The sequence below is a fragment of the Ovis aries genome, chromosome 17 (genome assembly GCF_016772045.2).
Source record: "Ovis aries strain OAR_USU_Benz2616 breed Rambouillet chromosome 17, ARS-UI_Ramb_v3.0, whole genome shotgun sequence".
Classification (NCBI taxonomy): domain Eukaryota; kingdom Metazoa; phylum Chordata; class Mammalia; order Artiodactyla; family Bovidae; genus Ovis; species Ovis aries.
The window spans coordinates 50,641,363-50,659,892 of NC_056070.1; the positions used below are offsets into that span (position 1 = coordinate 50,641,363).

An 18,530-nucleotide genomic window follows, 5' to 3' on the forward strand; every position below is an offset into this window, starting at 1 on the left:
AGCAACCAAAACACCTTCACATTACTAGTGAGGCCTTAAAACTGCACCACCAGGGAACTCCCTGGCGGTTCAGTGGTTAGGACTCCACACTTTCACTGCCAAGGGCCCAGGTTCAAGCCCTGGTCGGGAAACTAAGGTCTTGCGAGCTGTATGGCATGGCCAAAAGAAAAAAAAAAAGGCAAACAACAACAAAAAAGACTGTACCACCACTTTGGAAAACAGTGCAGCACCATCTGGTGACATTAGAAATGCAGTTAACACATGACCCAACAATTCTAGACCCAGACCCTGGAGAGTTCACTCCAGCTTCCATAAGGATACACACCGGGATATGTTCCTATCAGCCTTCGTTCATTACAGTGGAAACCAAAAAACAATTTACATGTCTGCCTGCAGTAAAATGGATACACTGTGACACATTCTTACCATGGAATAGTACACAACTGTAGAGAAGGATGAATTATTGTTACGTCTAGCAACAAGGATGCACCTCTGAAATACGTTTGCTGGAAGAGAAACGACACAAAAGAAAACTCAGAGCAGAGTTTCACTCAAGAGTTCACAGAGACGAACCAAAATAATAGACCACTGGGGACTTCCCTGACAGTCCAGTGGTTAAGACTCTGTGTTCCCAAAGGTGGGGGCACAGGTTCGAGCCCCGGTTAGGAAATTAAGATCCCACTTGCTGTGTGGCCAAATAATAAAAGAATAATAGACCACTGAGGGAGGTGAACATCGAACAGCAAAGGAGTGAACACCTAAAATTTAGAGAAGAGTTTCTGTGCAGGGAAGAGGGAACAAGATTGGGGCAGGGAGCTTAAAGAAGGCTTAAAAGCAGAGTCGACAAAATTTATTACCCAAACCGGAACCTATTCTGAGAGTGAAAAGGGATGTTATTAAGGGTTTTGCCAAAACAACAGGACAAAGCTGGGAAATCAAGACATATTGTCATTCTCTACCTGTCACCTTTTGACCATATGTGGTAGGTACCTGGGTGTCCATTGTATGCCTGGATTTCTTACATTTAATTTATAGATGATTTTGCATTTATTCAAGTCTATTTTAAAAACCCATAAGTATATTTATGTATAAACTGGCATTCAAAATGGCATATCCTGAACATTTTGTGGTAGGGAGCATCTCCCCATGAGTTTGCCAGCAGCCCTCCTGACCCTCAGCATCTGGCTGCATTTGAGCTGAGAATGACATTCAAATGCAAGCAGATGAGCCACACCATTCAGAACACTCTGGAAATGGAAATGCCAGTATCTGTGGCAGAGATGGGTAATGACCCACCAGGCAAGGCCATGACACTAAGTTAATCCTTAATGGGTCTAAGAGCTTTTTTCCTTTCATCGGGTCATTTAACAACGCGACAACTCACTTCTTTCCTCCGCCTTCAGCTCCCCCATCGCCATGGAGACGATTGTGAATCAGCTATCATAAATAAAAATAATCCAACAGCACACGCCTGCGCCACATGCCACTTGGATGTGCTGCCAACTCAATTTTATTTTTTTCATGCCCAGAACTCACGGGAGCTCAAGCAACACAGGACACCTCCAGAGGAAGAGATGCTTTTTGGTGACTGTTTAAAGACAGAAGTGGGTCCATCATGTCCTAGGTTGCCTCTTACCAACCACACAAAGTGGGGTTTGGTTGGGGAGGAGGGGGTGTTTACCTAAATAGGAATCTCCCTTAGGGGACCATGTGCGTGTGCTTGGTCATTCAGTTGTGTCCGACTGTTGGCAACCCCATGGACTGTAGCCCACCAAGCTCCCCTGTCCATGGGATTCTCCAGGCAAGCATACTGGAGTGGGTTGCCATGCCCTCCTCCAGGGGATCTTCCCAACCCAGGGATCAAATCCGTGTCTCTTGAATTTCATGCATTGACCAGGTGGGTTCTTCACCACTGAGCCACCTGGGGAGTCCCATTCATTAATAACTCTGCTATTGAAACAAACTTCTCCTGTGTCCTCGAATAATCCCCCAAAGCATACAAGAACTCTGCCAAGACACCATTCTCTTTTGCCTAGCATTCAATGCCTGCCTAAGTCTGCCCTCGCCTGGGTCCCTGCACCAGTGTGAAGGGCGGTTTACCAAATGTTTTCAGGAAGATGAAATTTAACAATTGGAAAGTTAGTCTTCTTAATTTCCCTGCAAACCTCCTAAAGAGAGAAAGCCTCCTTCTGGTGCTAATGAGCCTCTAACACTTGGCTGATCACCTTGTTAACAGAGAGACAGCAGGTCTCCGTCTGAGAGCCTTTGGCAAGCAACAGTCTCCAAGCTGGAATTTAAGACCATTGTTTTGTTTTTATTATCTTCATTTTGAAGGGTTTTGTCTATTTATGGCAAGTGATGCTGGCTTTTGTTTGTGAGAGTGATAGAGATTGCTTTTAAAATAAACATATTTAGATAAAGCCAATGAATCAATTTTAAAATTACACATTAAATTGAAAATAGCACAGGAATATACTAGAGGTGGCCTCAAAAAAAAAAAAACTGTGAAGGGAATGCATTAAAACAAAAGTTTGGGAAACACAGCCTCCTTGGTGTACTCTCTGCTCCTTTCTACCTTTTCAGGGGCTGGATGTGCACATAGTAGGTTTGCAGTTCAAGTCTACTGAAAACATAAAGGAGGACCAGAGACAGCAGAAAAGCAGGGGTTGGAATAAGCTGAGTGCCAATTACAGGGCAACCTCTCACCATTCTATTCTGACCAAATCTGTAAACTTGTTTTGTTCAAAGCTGATCTGTAAGTGGCTGCAAGCCCCCTGTGGTCAGGAAGAGTAGGCTCTCAACGGCAAATCTTCCACCTCGCCACAGATACACCTGTGGTAGACATCACCAATCAACTATGGAATTCTCACCCATAACAGCAAGATGTATGCAAATATTTCTAACACATGAAAATGTTTTAATAAAATGTAAAGTGAGAAAAGTTGTTTTTAACTATTATGCTGTATTTTTTTTATTTTTCCTGTGGGCTACCACACATCCTGTTTTGGAAATAGGGAACACAGAAACACTCAAATAAGGGGAAAAAAGCTGCCTAATTCACACATCAACCAGAGCTACACAATGACCTATCCAATCCTGCAAGTTTAGAAGGTAATTTGGAAACTAATAAATTGACTTTTTTAAAATTATCAAAAAAATAAATAAATAAATAAATAAAATTATCATACTCACTATTGCTCAAGATTCAGTAAAATAAAAATCACCAACCCAAAAAAAAAAAAAAACCCTCAGATACTGTTGATGGCATGTCGACAGATAATCTATCTAAAAATTAATTTGGCAACATGAATTGAAAGACTGAAAACTAATCACACCCTTAACCCAGGAATTGTATTCCTAAGATTCTATAAGAAATAATTCCAAAAAAAGAAAAATAATCAGAAGTACAAGAAAAATCAATTTTTTCCAATAAAGCTGTGGCAGTGAAAAATCATAACAATCTAACTGCTTAAAAAATATAAGGGGTTGATATTATTTTAAAGGTATGCCCTTGCATAGAAGTAGTATGCCATCTTCAAAATTAATCCCTGAAGAATATTTAAAGACCTAGGAACATGCTCAAAAGCTCATATTAAATGAAAAAAATCAAGTTATAAACCTTTACATTTAAGATAATGATTTCAGGGGTATGTGTGTGTATTTACAGACATGTTAATATATACCATAAAAAGACTGGAAGAAAGTAAATTACTGCTGACTTTTCCCAGATGGTTTTTCATTCTTTATGTTGTTTTGTAGTCTCTAAATTTTCAATATTAGTTTGAAAATCAAGGTTGGGAGGAAGACTGCTTTCTAAGCATTTTAAGGAGAACTAATAGTTTTATATCCACTGAGTTTGTTTTATATTGGGGGAAGCACTTAAGTTTGTGAATATTTTTAACTGACAGTAAAGGGGTGGCAGTCATACAACCCAGAAATCCCACTGCTGGGCATACACCCTGAAGAAACCAGAACTGAAAGAGACACGTGTACCCCAGTGTTCATTGCAGCACTGTTTACAATAGCCAGGACGTGGAAGCAACCTAGATGTCCCTCAGCAGATGAATGGATAAGGAAGGTGCAGTGCATAGACACAATGGAATAGTACTCAGCCATAAAAAGGAACGCATTTGAGTCCATTCTAATGAGGTGGGTGAACCTAGAGCCTATTATACAGAATGAAGTAAGTCAGAAGAAGAAAGATAAATACTGTATATTAACGCATATATATGGAATTTAGAAAGATGGTACTGATGATCCCACATTCAGGGCAGCAAAGGAGACGCAGATGTAAAGAACAGACTTTTAGACTATGTGGGAGAAGGCGAGGGTGGGATGATTTGAGAATAGCACTGAAACATACATTACCATATGTAAAATGGATGACCAGTGCAAGCTTGATGCATGAAGCAGGGCCTCTAAGACCAGTGCTCTGGCACAACCCAGAGGGATAGGACGCGGAGGGAGGTGGAGGTGGGGTTCAGGGGACACATGCATACCTGTGGCTGATTCATGCTGATGTGAGGCAAAAACCGTCACAATATTGTAAATTATCCTCTAACTAAAATAATTACTTTTTTAAAAAATGTTTAAATGCATATTCTTATTCCAAAAAAAGAAAGTAAAGGGGTGGCAGTGGGAATTGAAAAGATACCCAGCATTTGCCAATGCCAACATGCCTCAGCCTCAAATACATTCAAATTCCAGCAGGAGGCAGTGTTCCACTTTGAATAGGCTGACTTGCTGGATGACTGACACATTCATGGAGCTCTCTGAGATGTCTCTGGAGATCAATTAGGAGTAGTTCTGAAGTAGAGCCACCCTGCTGATCTTTCACCATCCCCACTCCAAAAAGGCCTGAGCTTGAAACTGCACCCCAGGAGTGGAGGAAGCTGGGCAAAAACTCTGTAACCTTTCTCACCCAAGAACCAAGGGTACACGCTAGAAAGAAGCTACCTGGGATCAGAGAAAAAGTGTTCCCATCCATCCATCCCTATCCATTCCACAAAGACTTACTGGCACCACCTGGGTGCCAGGTCCTAAAAACATAGCAATGAACAAGATGGGCATAGCTCCACCCCACCTCCACCAGGAGCACAGTCACACAATGGAAAGAGCCCTGAACAAGGAATAACGACAGACTATCTGCCATCAGAGCCTGTGGTGGGAGAGCCTAGTCAATGTAACGTTCAGCAGAAAGCTGAAGGATGACCAGGAGTGGCCAGACTGGGGACGAGGTGGGGGAGACTCTAGGCAAGAGGAGGAGGAGGTACACAGGGCACTGGAAGAGCGGACATGTGCATGGAGTGTGGTCCCCAGGTGGACAGGCAAGGACAAGCTCCCGAGGGCACTGAGAAACTTCTAAGGAAGAAGTGCCCTCTGCATTTGTATGAGCCACTCTGAAAGTCTGTAAAGGACAGGCTGGAGTTGGGAGAAAGAGTTAGGTTTCCATCTGTAGACAGACCCTTACCACTGCCTGCATGTTCATCTGCTTCCATGGGGAAGACAGACCACTGTGCTTGTTAGAACTGTCATCCAAAGCAAGAGTCAGTAGGCCTCAGATGGGACCTTGAATACACGCTTCAGTGCACGGACTTTGATGGCTATCTTGGCCATTTCAAGGCCTTTTTATATATCCTCATTTGAGTTCCAGATCACTGAGACTGACAAAATCCCTTATTTTGGGACGAATAAAGATTCTGGTGTGCCGGAATTTTACCAGCTGTGTTCCGATATCTTTCAACAATAACCAAAAAAAAACACCCCAAAACCCTGGGGTTTTGTTTGTTTGTTTTTGCAGGGCTCATGGCCACCATCAATAAAAACTACATTTCCCAGATGTCTTTGCAGCTGAGTGAAGTCATATAACTAATACTCCCTCTCTCCTCCTTTCCACCCATCCTTTTGGTTCTGGCCATCATTGCACCCACAGGATCTGCACACCAAAGTCTCTGCAGAGATACTTCCCAGCCATTCTGCTTGTGCAAATAATTCAAATACAAGGAAATGAATAAGTGGAGAGCGCCCCACAATGACTGTGAGGTACTGCAGCCTGTGGGTAAACACTTCCCTCTACCCCATCTTGGGCAAACAACCACAAGGTGTCCTTCCCAGTGCTCCTGGACTGAACCCCAGTTGCCCATGGCAGTAACCAGCTCAATACACAGCCTTGAGTTGATTTTCTCTCCTTCCCTGCTTCCTCTCCCCAGTTAGCCCATTGCCACTTCCTTTGGATCCAGTTGCAAAATAATGATAGACTATTTGCCATGAGACCCTCTGGTGGGAGAGCCTAGTCAATGTAACATGATGAACACAAGCCCTTATCAGGTTCTGCTGGCAGGACAGGGTGACAGAAGTCTGGAAGTAGGACATTAGGGAGGTTTTGCAAGCAACTTCTTTTTTTCAACATTTATTTTATTTATTTGGCTGCACTGGGCCTTGGTTGCGGCAAGAGGGATCTTTAGTTGTGGCATGCAGTTTCTCTAGTTTTGACATGCGAACTCTTAGTTGCAGCATGTGGGATCTAGTTCCCTGACAGATATTGAACCCAGGCCCCCTGCACTGGGAGCTCGGAGTCTTAGCCACTTGACACCAGGGAAGTCCTGCAGGTGGCTTCTTTAAAAGTCAAATTAAGGGACTTCCCTGGTGGTACAGTGGATAAGAATCTGCCTGCTGATGCAGCAGACACTGGTTCAATCCCTGGTCCAGGAAGATTTCACATGCTGTGGAGCAACCAACCCCGTGTGCCACAACTACGGAGTCCACACGCCTAGAACACGTGCTCTGCAATGAAGAGAAGCCCATACTCACTACAACTAGAGAAAGCCCAAGCAAAGCAAGGAAGCCCTAGTGCAGTCATAAACAAACAAATAAAGTGCCTTTTTAAAAAAGCAACTTAAGAAGCAAGGACGTACATTTTTGCCCTTGGCCATTGCCTGCTCTCAGGACCCTGGAAGGGATGGCTAGGGCTCCATCTTACACGAGGAAGAGGGACCCACCCCTTAGGAATGGCAGTGAGCCAGAAGGAGATTGAACCCTGAGGGTTTGGCAGTGGAGCTGCTGTACAATATCTGGATGGTTATTTATGCCTTTTTAGATGATGATCGAGAAATATACTTCTATCTTCCTTAAGCTATTACTTAAGGCCTCAGTTAGCAGCAGCGAACCTATACGATACGTAATGCATACAATCCAAGTGATCAGTCACATCCCATGCCACACCCTACAGGAGATTTAAAGTGATAGCACAAACTCTGGACACTCAGATCTCTCATTTTATTTCAACAAGGAGAAAGTTCTAATTCATCTTTGGGTCAGAACACAGTGTATCCTCTTCCAAGCTCCCCTGACAAGTGACTGTGCTGGAAATCCTCAGGACACAGGTAAAGAGCTAATTACTAGACTCCAGTCCCAACGAGGCTCCGAACATCTCTCTCATCTGCAAGAAAAATGTCTTTTAAACGGCGTCCCTGCCAGGGAACCAGAAAGGCTGCCTGCCTCACTCCACACATGTCCCACATTTGTCACCCTTCCTTCTGCAGCCAAGAAATCATTATTTTTCCTGGTGCCACTGGACAGAAGTGAAGCAGCAAGGATCCTCCAAGTTACCGTGAGGTCCCCTGGCCCCTGCATCAGCTTCCAAGATTACCAAAGCTCAGGTGATGAAGCCAATGCCGGGGGACCGGCCCAGGTCACCAGGGAAGTCAGGTGTGCTCAGAGAACTGCAGAGTAACTGTAGGTATAATCAGAGGTCGATCCTACAGCCCAGGATCCTGCAGAAGAAGGTCTTGCTTAAGGGCTGTTACTATTAAGACAGAGGAAAACAACAGCTCTGGCAAAGCACCAAATTAATTATATCAGTGGGTAAAATGTATTCCAACTTGCTGGTTAATAAGGTAGAGAGGTTCTTCCAAACCATCTCTAAAGGCAAAAACCAGCAGCATGGGATGATTGCCAGGGAGACAAAATGAGGTGCCGGAGGTACAGAAATGGATGCTGGCTCCAAACTGCTGTATGACACTCAGGAAATGCTCGCCCTCTCTCAGCTTCACAGATCTTTCCTGTTTTACAATTGTAGTTTATTGGGAAATGATTTATATGGTTCAACTTCAAAAGGTACAAGATTCTCAAGAAAGTATCTCCCTTCTGCTAACATTTTATAGCCATTCAAATCTTCAGAAGCAACCCATGTTATCAGTTTCTTATGAACCTTCCAAAATATTTTATGTATACAAAAGCACACGCATGCACACACCCCCAAACACACACACTATTCTTTTTCCTTTTTCCAACAGAAATGATTACATACTACGTGCCGTGTTCGGCATCCTGTTTGTTTTTTCACTTAGTAGTATCTTCAGGTTACTATGGCCAACATTAGAGTGTTTTCATTCTTTTTTTTGTGTGGCTGAATATTGCCCAATTGTATGAAGACACCAAGATGTATTTAACCAGTCCCTCTTAATGGACAGGGAAGCCTGGTGTGCTGCAGTCCACAGCGTTGCAGAGTCAGACTGAACAACGACAAGAACAACTCTTGATGGACATTTAGGTTACTTCCAGCCTTTTGCTACTACAGGGCTGCAGTGAACAACCTCATGTATAGGTTAATCTGCACGTGTTCAGTCTCTCCGAATATGTTCCCTGAAATGGGATGGCTGAGTCAAAAAGTGTGTGCATTTGTAATTTTGATAGACAATGTCAAAACTGCCCTCCAGAGGAAGTGGACCAGCATTGCCATCATCAGCAGACAAAAGCTGAGTCTCAGGACTTCCCTGGTGGTCCAGTGGTTATGACTCTGTGCTCCCAATGCAGGGGACACAGGTTCAATCCCTGGTCGGGGAACAAAGATCTCACGTGCCACATGGGGGCAAAAAATAAGGTCAAGTGTCAACTTCCCCACTGATGAAGCTGATAATGCATCCCCAAGCTCTGTCACTCACTGTTGTCTTCCCAACCATAAGCGTGAGTTTCAGTTACAGCTGATTATCATCTGCACTGTTACTTTCCTTACTGTGGGGAAACAGCCCTCTATAACCAGGTTCATATCAAAAGTAAGGGCAAAAAAGACACCTGTTGTGGCATAAAATGGCTAATTCCAGTGTCCTTTCTCAACTTTCTCCTCCTGGTAATACAATCCCCCAAGCTTGAGCTGTGCCTTTACCATGCCCCCTGGCAGCCAACTGTACCCACATGACTTAGGTCCAGGTTCTGGGAATGAGTTGAAGTGATGTGTCCAATTCACAGGTCACATCCTTTGAAAAGGAAATGCCCCACTGTCCACTTCCTATCTCTTTTCCCTTCCCAACATGGGATGATCCATGGGGAGAAGGCAACCTCCACCCTAAGATACCACACTACCAGGGCAAAGAGAAAGACAACCCCTGGATCCCAGGATGATGTTGGAGATCATGGCAAATTTCTACCTGGGACCTCCTGCCCACATCAGGATGGTGAAATGAGGAAAAAAATTTCTACCTTGGGACTTGCCTGGTAGTCCAGTGGCTAAGACTTCATGCTCCAAATGAAGGGGGCCCGGTTCAATCCCTGGTTAGGGAACTAGATCCTACATGCCACAACTAAGAGTTAGTATGCCACAACTAACCTTCTGCAACTAAGACCCAGCACAGCCAAATAAATAAATACTTTTAAATGTCTCTTTTGTTTGAGTCACTGGAATTTGGGATCTCCATGATTCAGCCCCTCTCCTTGATCCAAGATGGAAAGAAAGCATGTTTCTCTGTGAATAAGAAGAATACTCCCAAATGTTGAACATGAAAATACCTGACCTGCTTCATCATGTACATTGCCTGCCTGGTCCCTAGACCCCTGAGTTTGGGGGTCACCCATCCCTAGGTCCAGTACCTTATTTCTCTACCAGTGTGGGTCTCACTGGGGAGCCCATTCCAAAGTGCCATGTAACATATTCAACTTCAACTTAACTTAGCTTCAAAACATTTAGAAAAGACAGAATTATTTGATAATTTATGTTGAGACAACTGATAAGCTATTGGGATTTGGCTACAGAGCCTTAATTCACCCTAAAGCTAAAATAAATTCCAGATATCAAATAAAAAGAAATCACAAATGCACCAGAAGAAAACCTGAGTGACTTTTTTTCTACAGCTGTGGATGTGAAAAGGCCTAGCCCCAACTTAAACCCACACCCCAACCCTGACCTTCAGCCCCATCTATGTCAAAACAGAAAAACCTTCAGGTCATAGTTTGACAACCTTTGTTCTACGGCATGATGAATGAACCAGACACAGGGCTTCCGTGGGGGCTCAGTGGTAAAGAGTCTGCCTTCCAACTGCAGGAGACATGGGTTCAGTCCCTGACTGGGGAAGATCCCACATGCCGCAGAGCAACTAAACCACAGCTACTGAGCCTTCAACTACTGAAGCCCCAAGTGCTCTAGAGCCCAAGCTCCACAACAAGAGAAGCTACCACAATGAGAAACCCAGGCACCGCAACGGGAGAGTGGCCCCCGCTCACCATGACTAGAAAAAAGCCCATGCAGCAGTGAAAAAGCAGTGCAAACAGAAATAAACAAATAAACAAAATTAGTTTTTAAAAAAAGAGCAAGCCAGGAATAAACGAAGCCCGCCACCAGCATTTGTAAAGGCGGACACGGACCCCAGGCCTGGAGCCATAGCTGCCACCTCTGCTTTGCCTGGCTGCTCCTGGCTGCAGTTTCACCCAGAGCATCCTACCCTCTCTGACACCCCAGGGCCCTACCTAGCTACAGCAGACAGAATAATGACCCCCCCAAAAAAACGTCCTGGTCCTAATCCCCAGGTAGCACTAGTGATAGAGAACCTGCCTGCCAGTGCAGAAGACGCAAAGTTCAATCCCTGGGTCAGGAAGATTCCCCTGGAGGAGGGAACGGCAACCCAAACCAGTATTCTTGCCTGGAGAATCCCATGGACAGAGGAGCCTGGTGGGCTACAGTCCATGGGGTTGCAAAGAGTCAGACCTGAGTGAAGCAACTTCGCACACGGCACAATCCCCAGAACCTGTAAATATGTCACTTTACATGATAAAGGTGACCTTTCATAGGTGGTAAAGTTCATGATTTTGAAACAGAGAGAGCATCCTGGGTTATCCAGGTGGCCCCATGCAATCTCAAGGGTCCTAAGAAGAGAGAGGCAGGAGGGTCAGAGTTAGAGGAGATGTGACAATGGAAGCAAAAGACAGAGGGATGCACTTGGAAGATGAAGGAATGAGTCACAAGCCAAAGAAAATGCGGGCACCTCTAGAAGCTGCAAAAGGCAAGCAAACAGATTCTCCCCTGGAGCCTCCAGGAGGAACACTGTCCTGCCAATGCGCTGACTCTAGCCTTTCAGACCATTTCAGACTTCTGACCTCCAGACTGTTGTCGTTCAGTCACTCACTCATGTCCAGCTCTTTGCAATCCCATGGACTCCAGCACACCAGGCTTCCCTGTCCTTCACCAGCTCCTGGAGTTTGCTCCAAGTTTATGTCCATTGGGTCTGTGATATTATCTAACCATCTCATCTTCTGCTGCCCCTTTCTCCTTTTGCCTTTAAAAGATCCTGATGCTGGGAAAGAATGAAGGTAAAAGGAGAAGAGACCTCCAGACTAGAAGATAATAAATCTGTGTTATGTTAGTCCATTAAGTTTGCAGTAATTTGTTACAGCATCTATAGAAAACTAATACATGAGCCCAACAGTAGCACGCAGGGCCAAGCAGGGGAACCCAGGCCACAACTCCCTGAGATGGTTGTGACTTTTCCATGTCTGGTCCCATCTCACCATAAACCATTAACACATTTACAAATACCAGGATTTAACATCCAGATTACATGTCCCAGATCACCTCTTGCAGCTGAAAGGGACACCATATTCTTGGTCACATCACATCTTTGGCTTCTGGTTTGGAGACTGTGTCTTTGTACCCATATCTCAGATGCACACCAGCTGCAAAAGTCATCCTGAAACCATCCATTCATTCTTTCTTGCAATAACTGTTCATTGGCCAACAACTGAGGGTCAGGAGCTGTTCTAGGTGCTGAAGTTAGACCATGGAACAGAAGTACTCTTGGGTGTTGGGAATATATGGCCCTGAACAAACACAGAAGGTCCTCACTCAGTGGCAGGCACTAAGTACTTTATGAGTAAGAGCTTGTCACTGATCACAGCAACCTAGGAGAATTAATGTTGCTATTATTAGACCTATTGTACAAATGTGGAAACTGAGGCCCAGAAAGGTTAAACGGCTTTGCACAATGTCACAAGCAGTTTGCTTTTATCCACCTCCCTGGACTTCCTGGTAGCTCAGCTGGTAAAGAATCCACCTGCAAAGCAGGAGACCCTGGTTCAATTTCTGGGTTGGGAAGATCCACTGGAGAGGGGAAAGGCTACCCACTCTAGTATTCTGGCCTGGAGGATTCCATGGAGTGTATAGTCCGTGAGGTCGCAAAGAGACAGACACACTTCACACCATTCAGCAGGAAAAGACCCACTCACACCAAGTTTTCATTCCACTCTGGGTGGCTTTCCATGTCTAGAGGGTACAGAGACAAGATATAAGGAAAATCTGACCTCAAACTGGAGGAGATCAGTGTCCCCACAGATGTGAAGTCGCCACCTCCCAATTCCACAGAATAATACACAAAAGCAAACTCAGTTGTTTAGTTGCAGAAAGAAGGAGAGGGTAGTTGTAAGTGGAAAACTGCTGGGTAAAGCTTCCCCTGCTGTGAGCTATTCAGTTCATTCATTAAGGATGAAACAGACGCCAATCCACTCCATCCCTAAGGGGCCCAGGAGGCCAGTTTATTGCATCTGGGGGCACCAGGCTCTGCAAGGGCTTCCCAGCCAACCATCTGTGTGGTAGAGTTCCTCCCTCACCTCTCAGCTGAATCCAAGGGTCAGAAAGTCAAATGCCTGCGGGGACCAGACAGTGAATGAACAGAAGCAGCCAATGCACTCGCTTGCATATTAAGTACGTAGGAATGATCTTCACCTCTACTAAAACGTCCTCTCCTATTGTTCTCAAAACACACAGCTCTCTGGAACTACCTCTCATTTCTGACAGAGTTTGAGAAACAGAGAAATGATTTTTAAAAAGGATCCTTTAAGAAAAATGATGGTTCAAGGAGGATTATGAATGGTAACTGACAACCTCAGTGCAAGAGACAAGAGGGGCTGGTGGTGACTGTGGCAAGGTAGTGAGTCTAGTCTGGTTCCAAGGGGGACTGCAGGGCCCTCTGTTTCAAGACAGACCAAAGCTTCAGATATTTATGAGCAATAATCTACTTTTTATTTTATGTTGGTGATAGTCTTTTTTCAAACACTCCATAAGCAAAACAAACTATATCTGCTGGCTAGATTCAGCCTAAAGGGGCATCATTTTGCGTCTTTGGCTTAGGAGAAGTAAGGACCATGGATTACAGAAGCAAATTCTAGTGTCTGGGAGAACATACAACCCTCCTTCCTGGCCTTCGTCTGGTTTGAGTAAGCTTACATTCACCCTCTGTACAACCTAGACTTTCTGAAATCATTGCATGTTCGTGCAATGTCATTCTTTCAATGCAATCATTGGTTAACTGCATAGCTAATAAAACCTTTATTTCCCTACACTCGTAAGGCATTGCTAAGTCACTTCAGTCATGTCCGACTCTGTGCGACCCCACAGACGGCAGCCCACCAGGCTCCCCCGTCCCTGGGATTCTCCAGGCAACACTGGAGTGGGGTGCCATTTCCTTCTCCAATGCATGAAAGTGAAAAGTGAAAGTGAAGTCGCTCAGTCGTGTGCGACTCTTCACGACCCCATGGACTGTAGCCTACCAGGCTCCTCTGTCCATGGGATTTTCCAGGCGAGAGTACTGGAGTGGGGTGCCATTGCATATTAATAAATTCAGAAAATTCAGACTTCCACATTTGGGGTCAAGTAAATATGGTCATGGTATATATGAGTTTGTCTCCCAACTAATGAAATAAGGAGCATTTCTCTCTATCCTTCAGCTGACCACTGAAGTCTATTTAATGGACCAAACCTTTAAGTCAGATGATGTTAGAGCGGCTAATGGTACACAGTCCCATTCTATGCACTAGAACAGAAGCAAGAGGAATATAATAGTGCATTTCAGGTCCATGAAGAAGGATCTGTCACTCTGGGGAGTCACACTCTGATTTTTTGGAAGTCAGTCTATAGCGATCTAAGAACATCTGCCTACGTCATTTTGCAGGAAAAGTAAAAAAAAAAAAAAAAACTGGGCAATCAAAACTGTCACAGATTTTAAAATAGGATCTACCTTTCCCCTAAAACTATTAGGCCAGAAACCTCTTGCAGGGCAGATGTATTAGTCAGGGTTCTTCAGAGAAGCAGAACCAAAAGGAGATATATATTAATAGATACACAGAAAGATTTATTCTAAGGGATTGGCTCACATGATTGTGGAGACCACAATCTGCCACCTGCAAGCTATAGGCCCAGGAAAGTTAACGGTGTAGTTCCAGTTCTAAGAACCACAAGCATCTAACGTCTGAGGGCAGGGAGAGATTCACGTTCCAACTCAAGCTGAGAGAGCAAATTCACCCTTCCTCTGTCTTTTGTCCTATGCAGGCCATTAATAGCTGTGGTGCTGCCCACCATCCCTGGTGACGGCAATTTTTCTTACTCTGTTCACCAATTCAAGCATTAATCTCTTCCAGAAACAGCCTCAGAAACATACCCAGAAATCACATTTTACTATCTCTGGGCATCCCTTTGTCCCATTCAAGCTGACGCATAAAATTAGCCATCATAGGAGCCAACGGGTGGAAGTTGAAAGCCTCACAGAGTTGCCAAAGTAAATAAGACATTCAGCCAAAGCAAACATTTTATTTCTTGAAATGAGGTATGCAAACCACAATGGTAGGGAAGGTGACTGGGTGGAACACAGCATTATTTTAAGTGGTGGGCAAGGGAAATTTTTAACACATATATTTCTTTTCATATGAGTGAGAAAGAAATATAACTAGCACAACAAACCAGGATGAACAAAGCAGTTAAGAGTTACGACTTGGGACAGAGCTAAGCCTGATGCTTAAGTCTGAAAACAAGTAGGTCAGTTTCAAGATAAATCTGAAGAAGTCAGAATAGCATTAGTATATAGTGACAAGATCATTAGGACGTTAACAGCAGCTTGTGAAATGCTGGAACTAATTCAAGTCATGATACACTCCAGGGACCAAGACTCTCTTTGGAAAAACTGCAGAATCTAGCGTAAGGCTTGCACACAACTGGAGCTCAAAAAACACTGACAAACATGTAAAAACACGACAGCAAAGTGACCAAATGAAACGCATCTCAGGACACCGACACCCACTCTGGTCTCTCTGTCCTAGCTCCAACCTGCTTGACGCAGTGTCGTCTGTGATTATCAGTGGCTTCTGCCGAGATGGCCCGCAAACACAGTTCATTCAAAAGGAAAATGTAATTTCTGTGGTTAGGAGAAGCCCTCTCCAGGACAGCAGCTGATGGGTGCAAAACCGAATGAAGAGATGGTCTCCCCTGGGTCGACAGGGATTCATCAAGAACTGACTGGAAGATGCCACAGGGAGCTTGACCCAAAGCCACAAGGATGCCTGGACCCACCCATCCTCTCTCGTAACCTTTTGCTTCTAAATCTCAGCTCCTACTGGTAAGGCTGTCCTCATAAATCGAAACGAACCTGAATCAAAGTGACAAGTCTTAGCGTGCTGCATTCCCCCATAAACAAGCAAGATTTATACCTTCCCAAGGCTATTATCCAGGCACATTTATCTTTATTTCTGTGTGTAAGTAATGGGTGCGATGCCTCTGCTGACAAGTCCCGGGGGATTCATTACAGAAACCATGGATGAGGGGTTCCTTAGGCTCCTCTCCTTCCCCATTCTCAGCATATTTTTCAAACCAAAGAAAAAGAATTTCATTTAAAAGACCAATGGCCCATGTGAATAAGCGTCATTCCTGGGTTCCAGCTTGACCCAGTGACAGATTTCCAGTGTCCAGGAAGCTGACAACATTTTTCTGCTTTTCTTTAATTACTTAATCTGGTGACCATCACAGATCAAAATTAAGGAGAAACTCTATGCTAGGCAGCCCTGTGGCCAGGTGATGGGCCCACTCTGAAATGAATCATTCCCTTAACCAATTTTTACAACACAGTTATTGTATGCTGGGGGCTCTGATACACACTGAGAATGAAGGTTTCCAAGTCAGACAAGATCCTCAGTCTAGTCTAGAGGAAGAGATGAAGCATCAACAAGTGGACAAGTAAGATTCTCTCAGAAAACAGCTAAGTGCAGTAGGATGACGGGGGTTTATAACCCCATGGACTGCAGCCTGCCAGTCTCCTCTGTCCATGGGATTCTCCAGGCAAGAAGACTAGAGGGGGTTGCCATTCCCTTCTCCAGGGGATCTTCCCGACCCAGGGATGGAACCCCGGTCTCCTGCATTGCAGGCAGATTATTTACTGTTTAGCCACCAGGGAAGCCCTTAAAACAGAAGAATGGGGAAGCTAAGCTCACTCCCATCCCAGGGACTTTGCCCTTGGTCTTCTCTCTGCCTGAGACATCACAGGCACAGTCATTCTTGTCCTTGGCATCTGTTCCAAATGGCCTCAGTGTTCTTGATGATTGCCTGATGCTCTACCATACGTTTGTAAAGATACAAATATCTTGGGACTTCCCTGGTGATCCAACGCAGGAGGTCTGGGTTCGATCTCTGGTCAGGGAACTAGATCTCAGGTGCATGTCGCAAGTAAGTAGTTTGCATGCCACAACTAAAAAGATTCTGCAAGCCTCAATGAAGATCCTGAGTGTAGCAACCAAGACCTGGTGCTGCCAAAATAAAATAAACAGTTTTTTCCTAAAAAGATGCAAATATCTCCTCTGGCCTGAATGAATCTCCCCCCTTGGATTTTGCCAACGCTGGCTCCTTCTTCCCATTCAGAATTCAGATTCAGTGTCACCTTTCTGGCAGGCCTTGACTGAGCATATAAAGTAGCGCCTGCGTCCCAGTCATTCTCTTTCCCATTATCCTGTTTCATCATCTTCACAGTATCTCCCAAAGATGGTGGCAACACATCTCCCACCTGGCACCCTCCTTCCACAATGTAATCTTGTCATTCCTTCCACCAAGAGGTGGGAGGTCCCCTCCCCTTCGGTCTGGGTGGGCTGTGACTGCTTTGGCCAGTGAAGCGCAGCACAAATGATACTGTATGACTTTGGAAGCAATGTCCTACGAGGCCATGCAGGTTGCCTTAAACTTGGAGCCCAGAGGCCACCATGTTGTAAGGAAACCCCATCGTATGCAGGGGCTACATGCATACAGATACTCAAACCAGCAGTCCTAATCTCCACGTCATTCCAGCTGGGAGAGTCAGAATGATGGGCTGGGGTCGGGGGAGGGGTTGAGGGGGAAAACGTGAGTGAGGGAGCTGGGAGTGATTCCCGCCCCCAGCCATCAAGTCACCCCTAACCTTCGAGACTCCCCAACTGAGGCTCCAGGCACTGCGAGGCAGAAACAGTTATCCCCACTGTGCTCTGGTCAAATTTCCAACCCGCAGAATCCAGGACTGTAATAAAATGGTTGTTGTAAGGCATTAAGTTTGGGGGTAATTTCTTATGCAGCAAGAGCATCTGGAACATAGCATTTACCACTAAATGAAAGCATCTTCTTTATTTGTTGATTTCCACTTCACCCACGAAGAATAACATTCCATTATGCAGGAACCATGCCTGTTGTACACAGGCCCTTGAACACTACCTGGCATACAAGAGGCTCTCAATAAATATTTCTTGAGCAACTAAAAAGGGAAATAATGGCAAAAAACATGCACAGTTTGAAAACTGCAGTATTAGTGTCCTATGGGTTCTGTAACAAACGGTGGCTTGAAATAACACTTAAAATAATGCTGGAGGCCAAAGCCCAAATTAGTATCATTGTGCCAAAATCAAGGTGTCAGCAGGGCCACACTTTCTCCCTGGGTTCTTGGGGAAAATCTGTTCCCTGCTTCTTCTGACTTCAGGTGGGCGAGACTTTCCTTGGCTTGTGGCCACATCACTCCAATCTCTGCCTCTGAGGTCACATGGCCTTCTCTTCTCTCTGTCAAACCTCTCTCTGTCTCTCTCACTATTTAAGGATATTTGAGACAGCATTTGGGGCCCTCCCAGGTAATCTAGGACAACCTTCCCATCTCAAGAGCTTCAACTTAATCACATCTGTAAGTTCTTCTGCATATAATGTCACATTCACAGGTTCCAGGAATTAGGATCATCTTCAAAGGGAGGGGGCATTACTCAGCCTCGCACACCATCCAGGAAAGCAGATCCAGCTCCTGGCAACGCAGCAGGCCCCCTGGAGCATCCCCCACACGCACAGTTTCCACCCACAGGGTTCTGCCAGCACCACGCCTGTGGCAGATGCCAAACCCAGAAAACTCAGAACTTCTTTATGTTTAGAAAAGCAGGAGCAGAGATTAAAGAAAAGCCAGCTCGGCTGTTTATTCTCTGTCCAGTGACCTTTCGACAAAAATGGGGAG

At 44.9% G+C, this 18,530-nt stretch overlaps 1 protein-coding gene and 1 non-coding gene across 2 annotated transcripts in view; one reads left to right on the forward strand and one right to left on the reverse strand.

Moving 5' to 3' along the window:
• The window catches only part of TMEM132B (transmembrane protein 132B), a 403,125-nt gene that overhangs the window by 316,545 nt on the left and 68,050 nt on the right, over positions 1 to 18,530 (reverse strand).
• TRNAG-CCC (transfer RNA glycine (anticodon CCC)) lies at positions 8,772 to 8,844 on the forward strand. Its single transcript has one exon. It is a non-coding gene; the product is annotated as a tRNA-Gly (tRNA).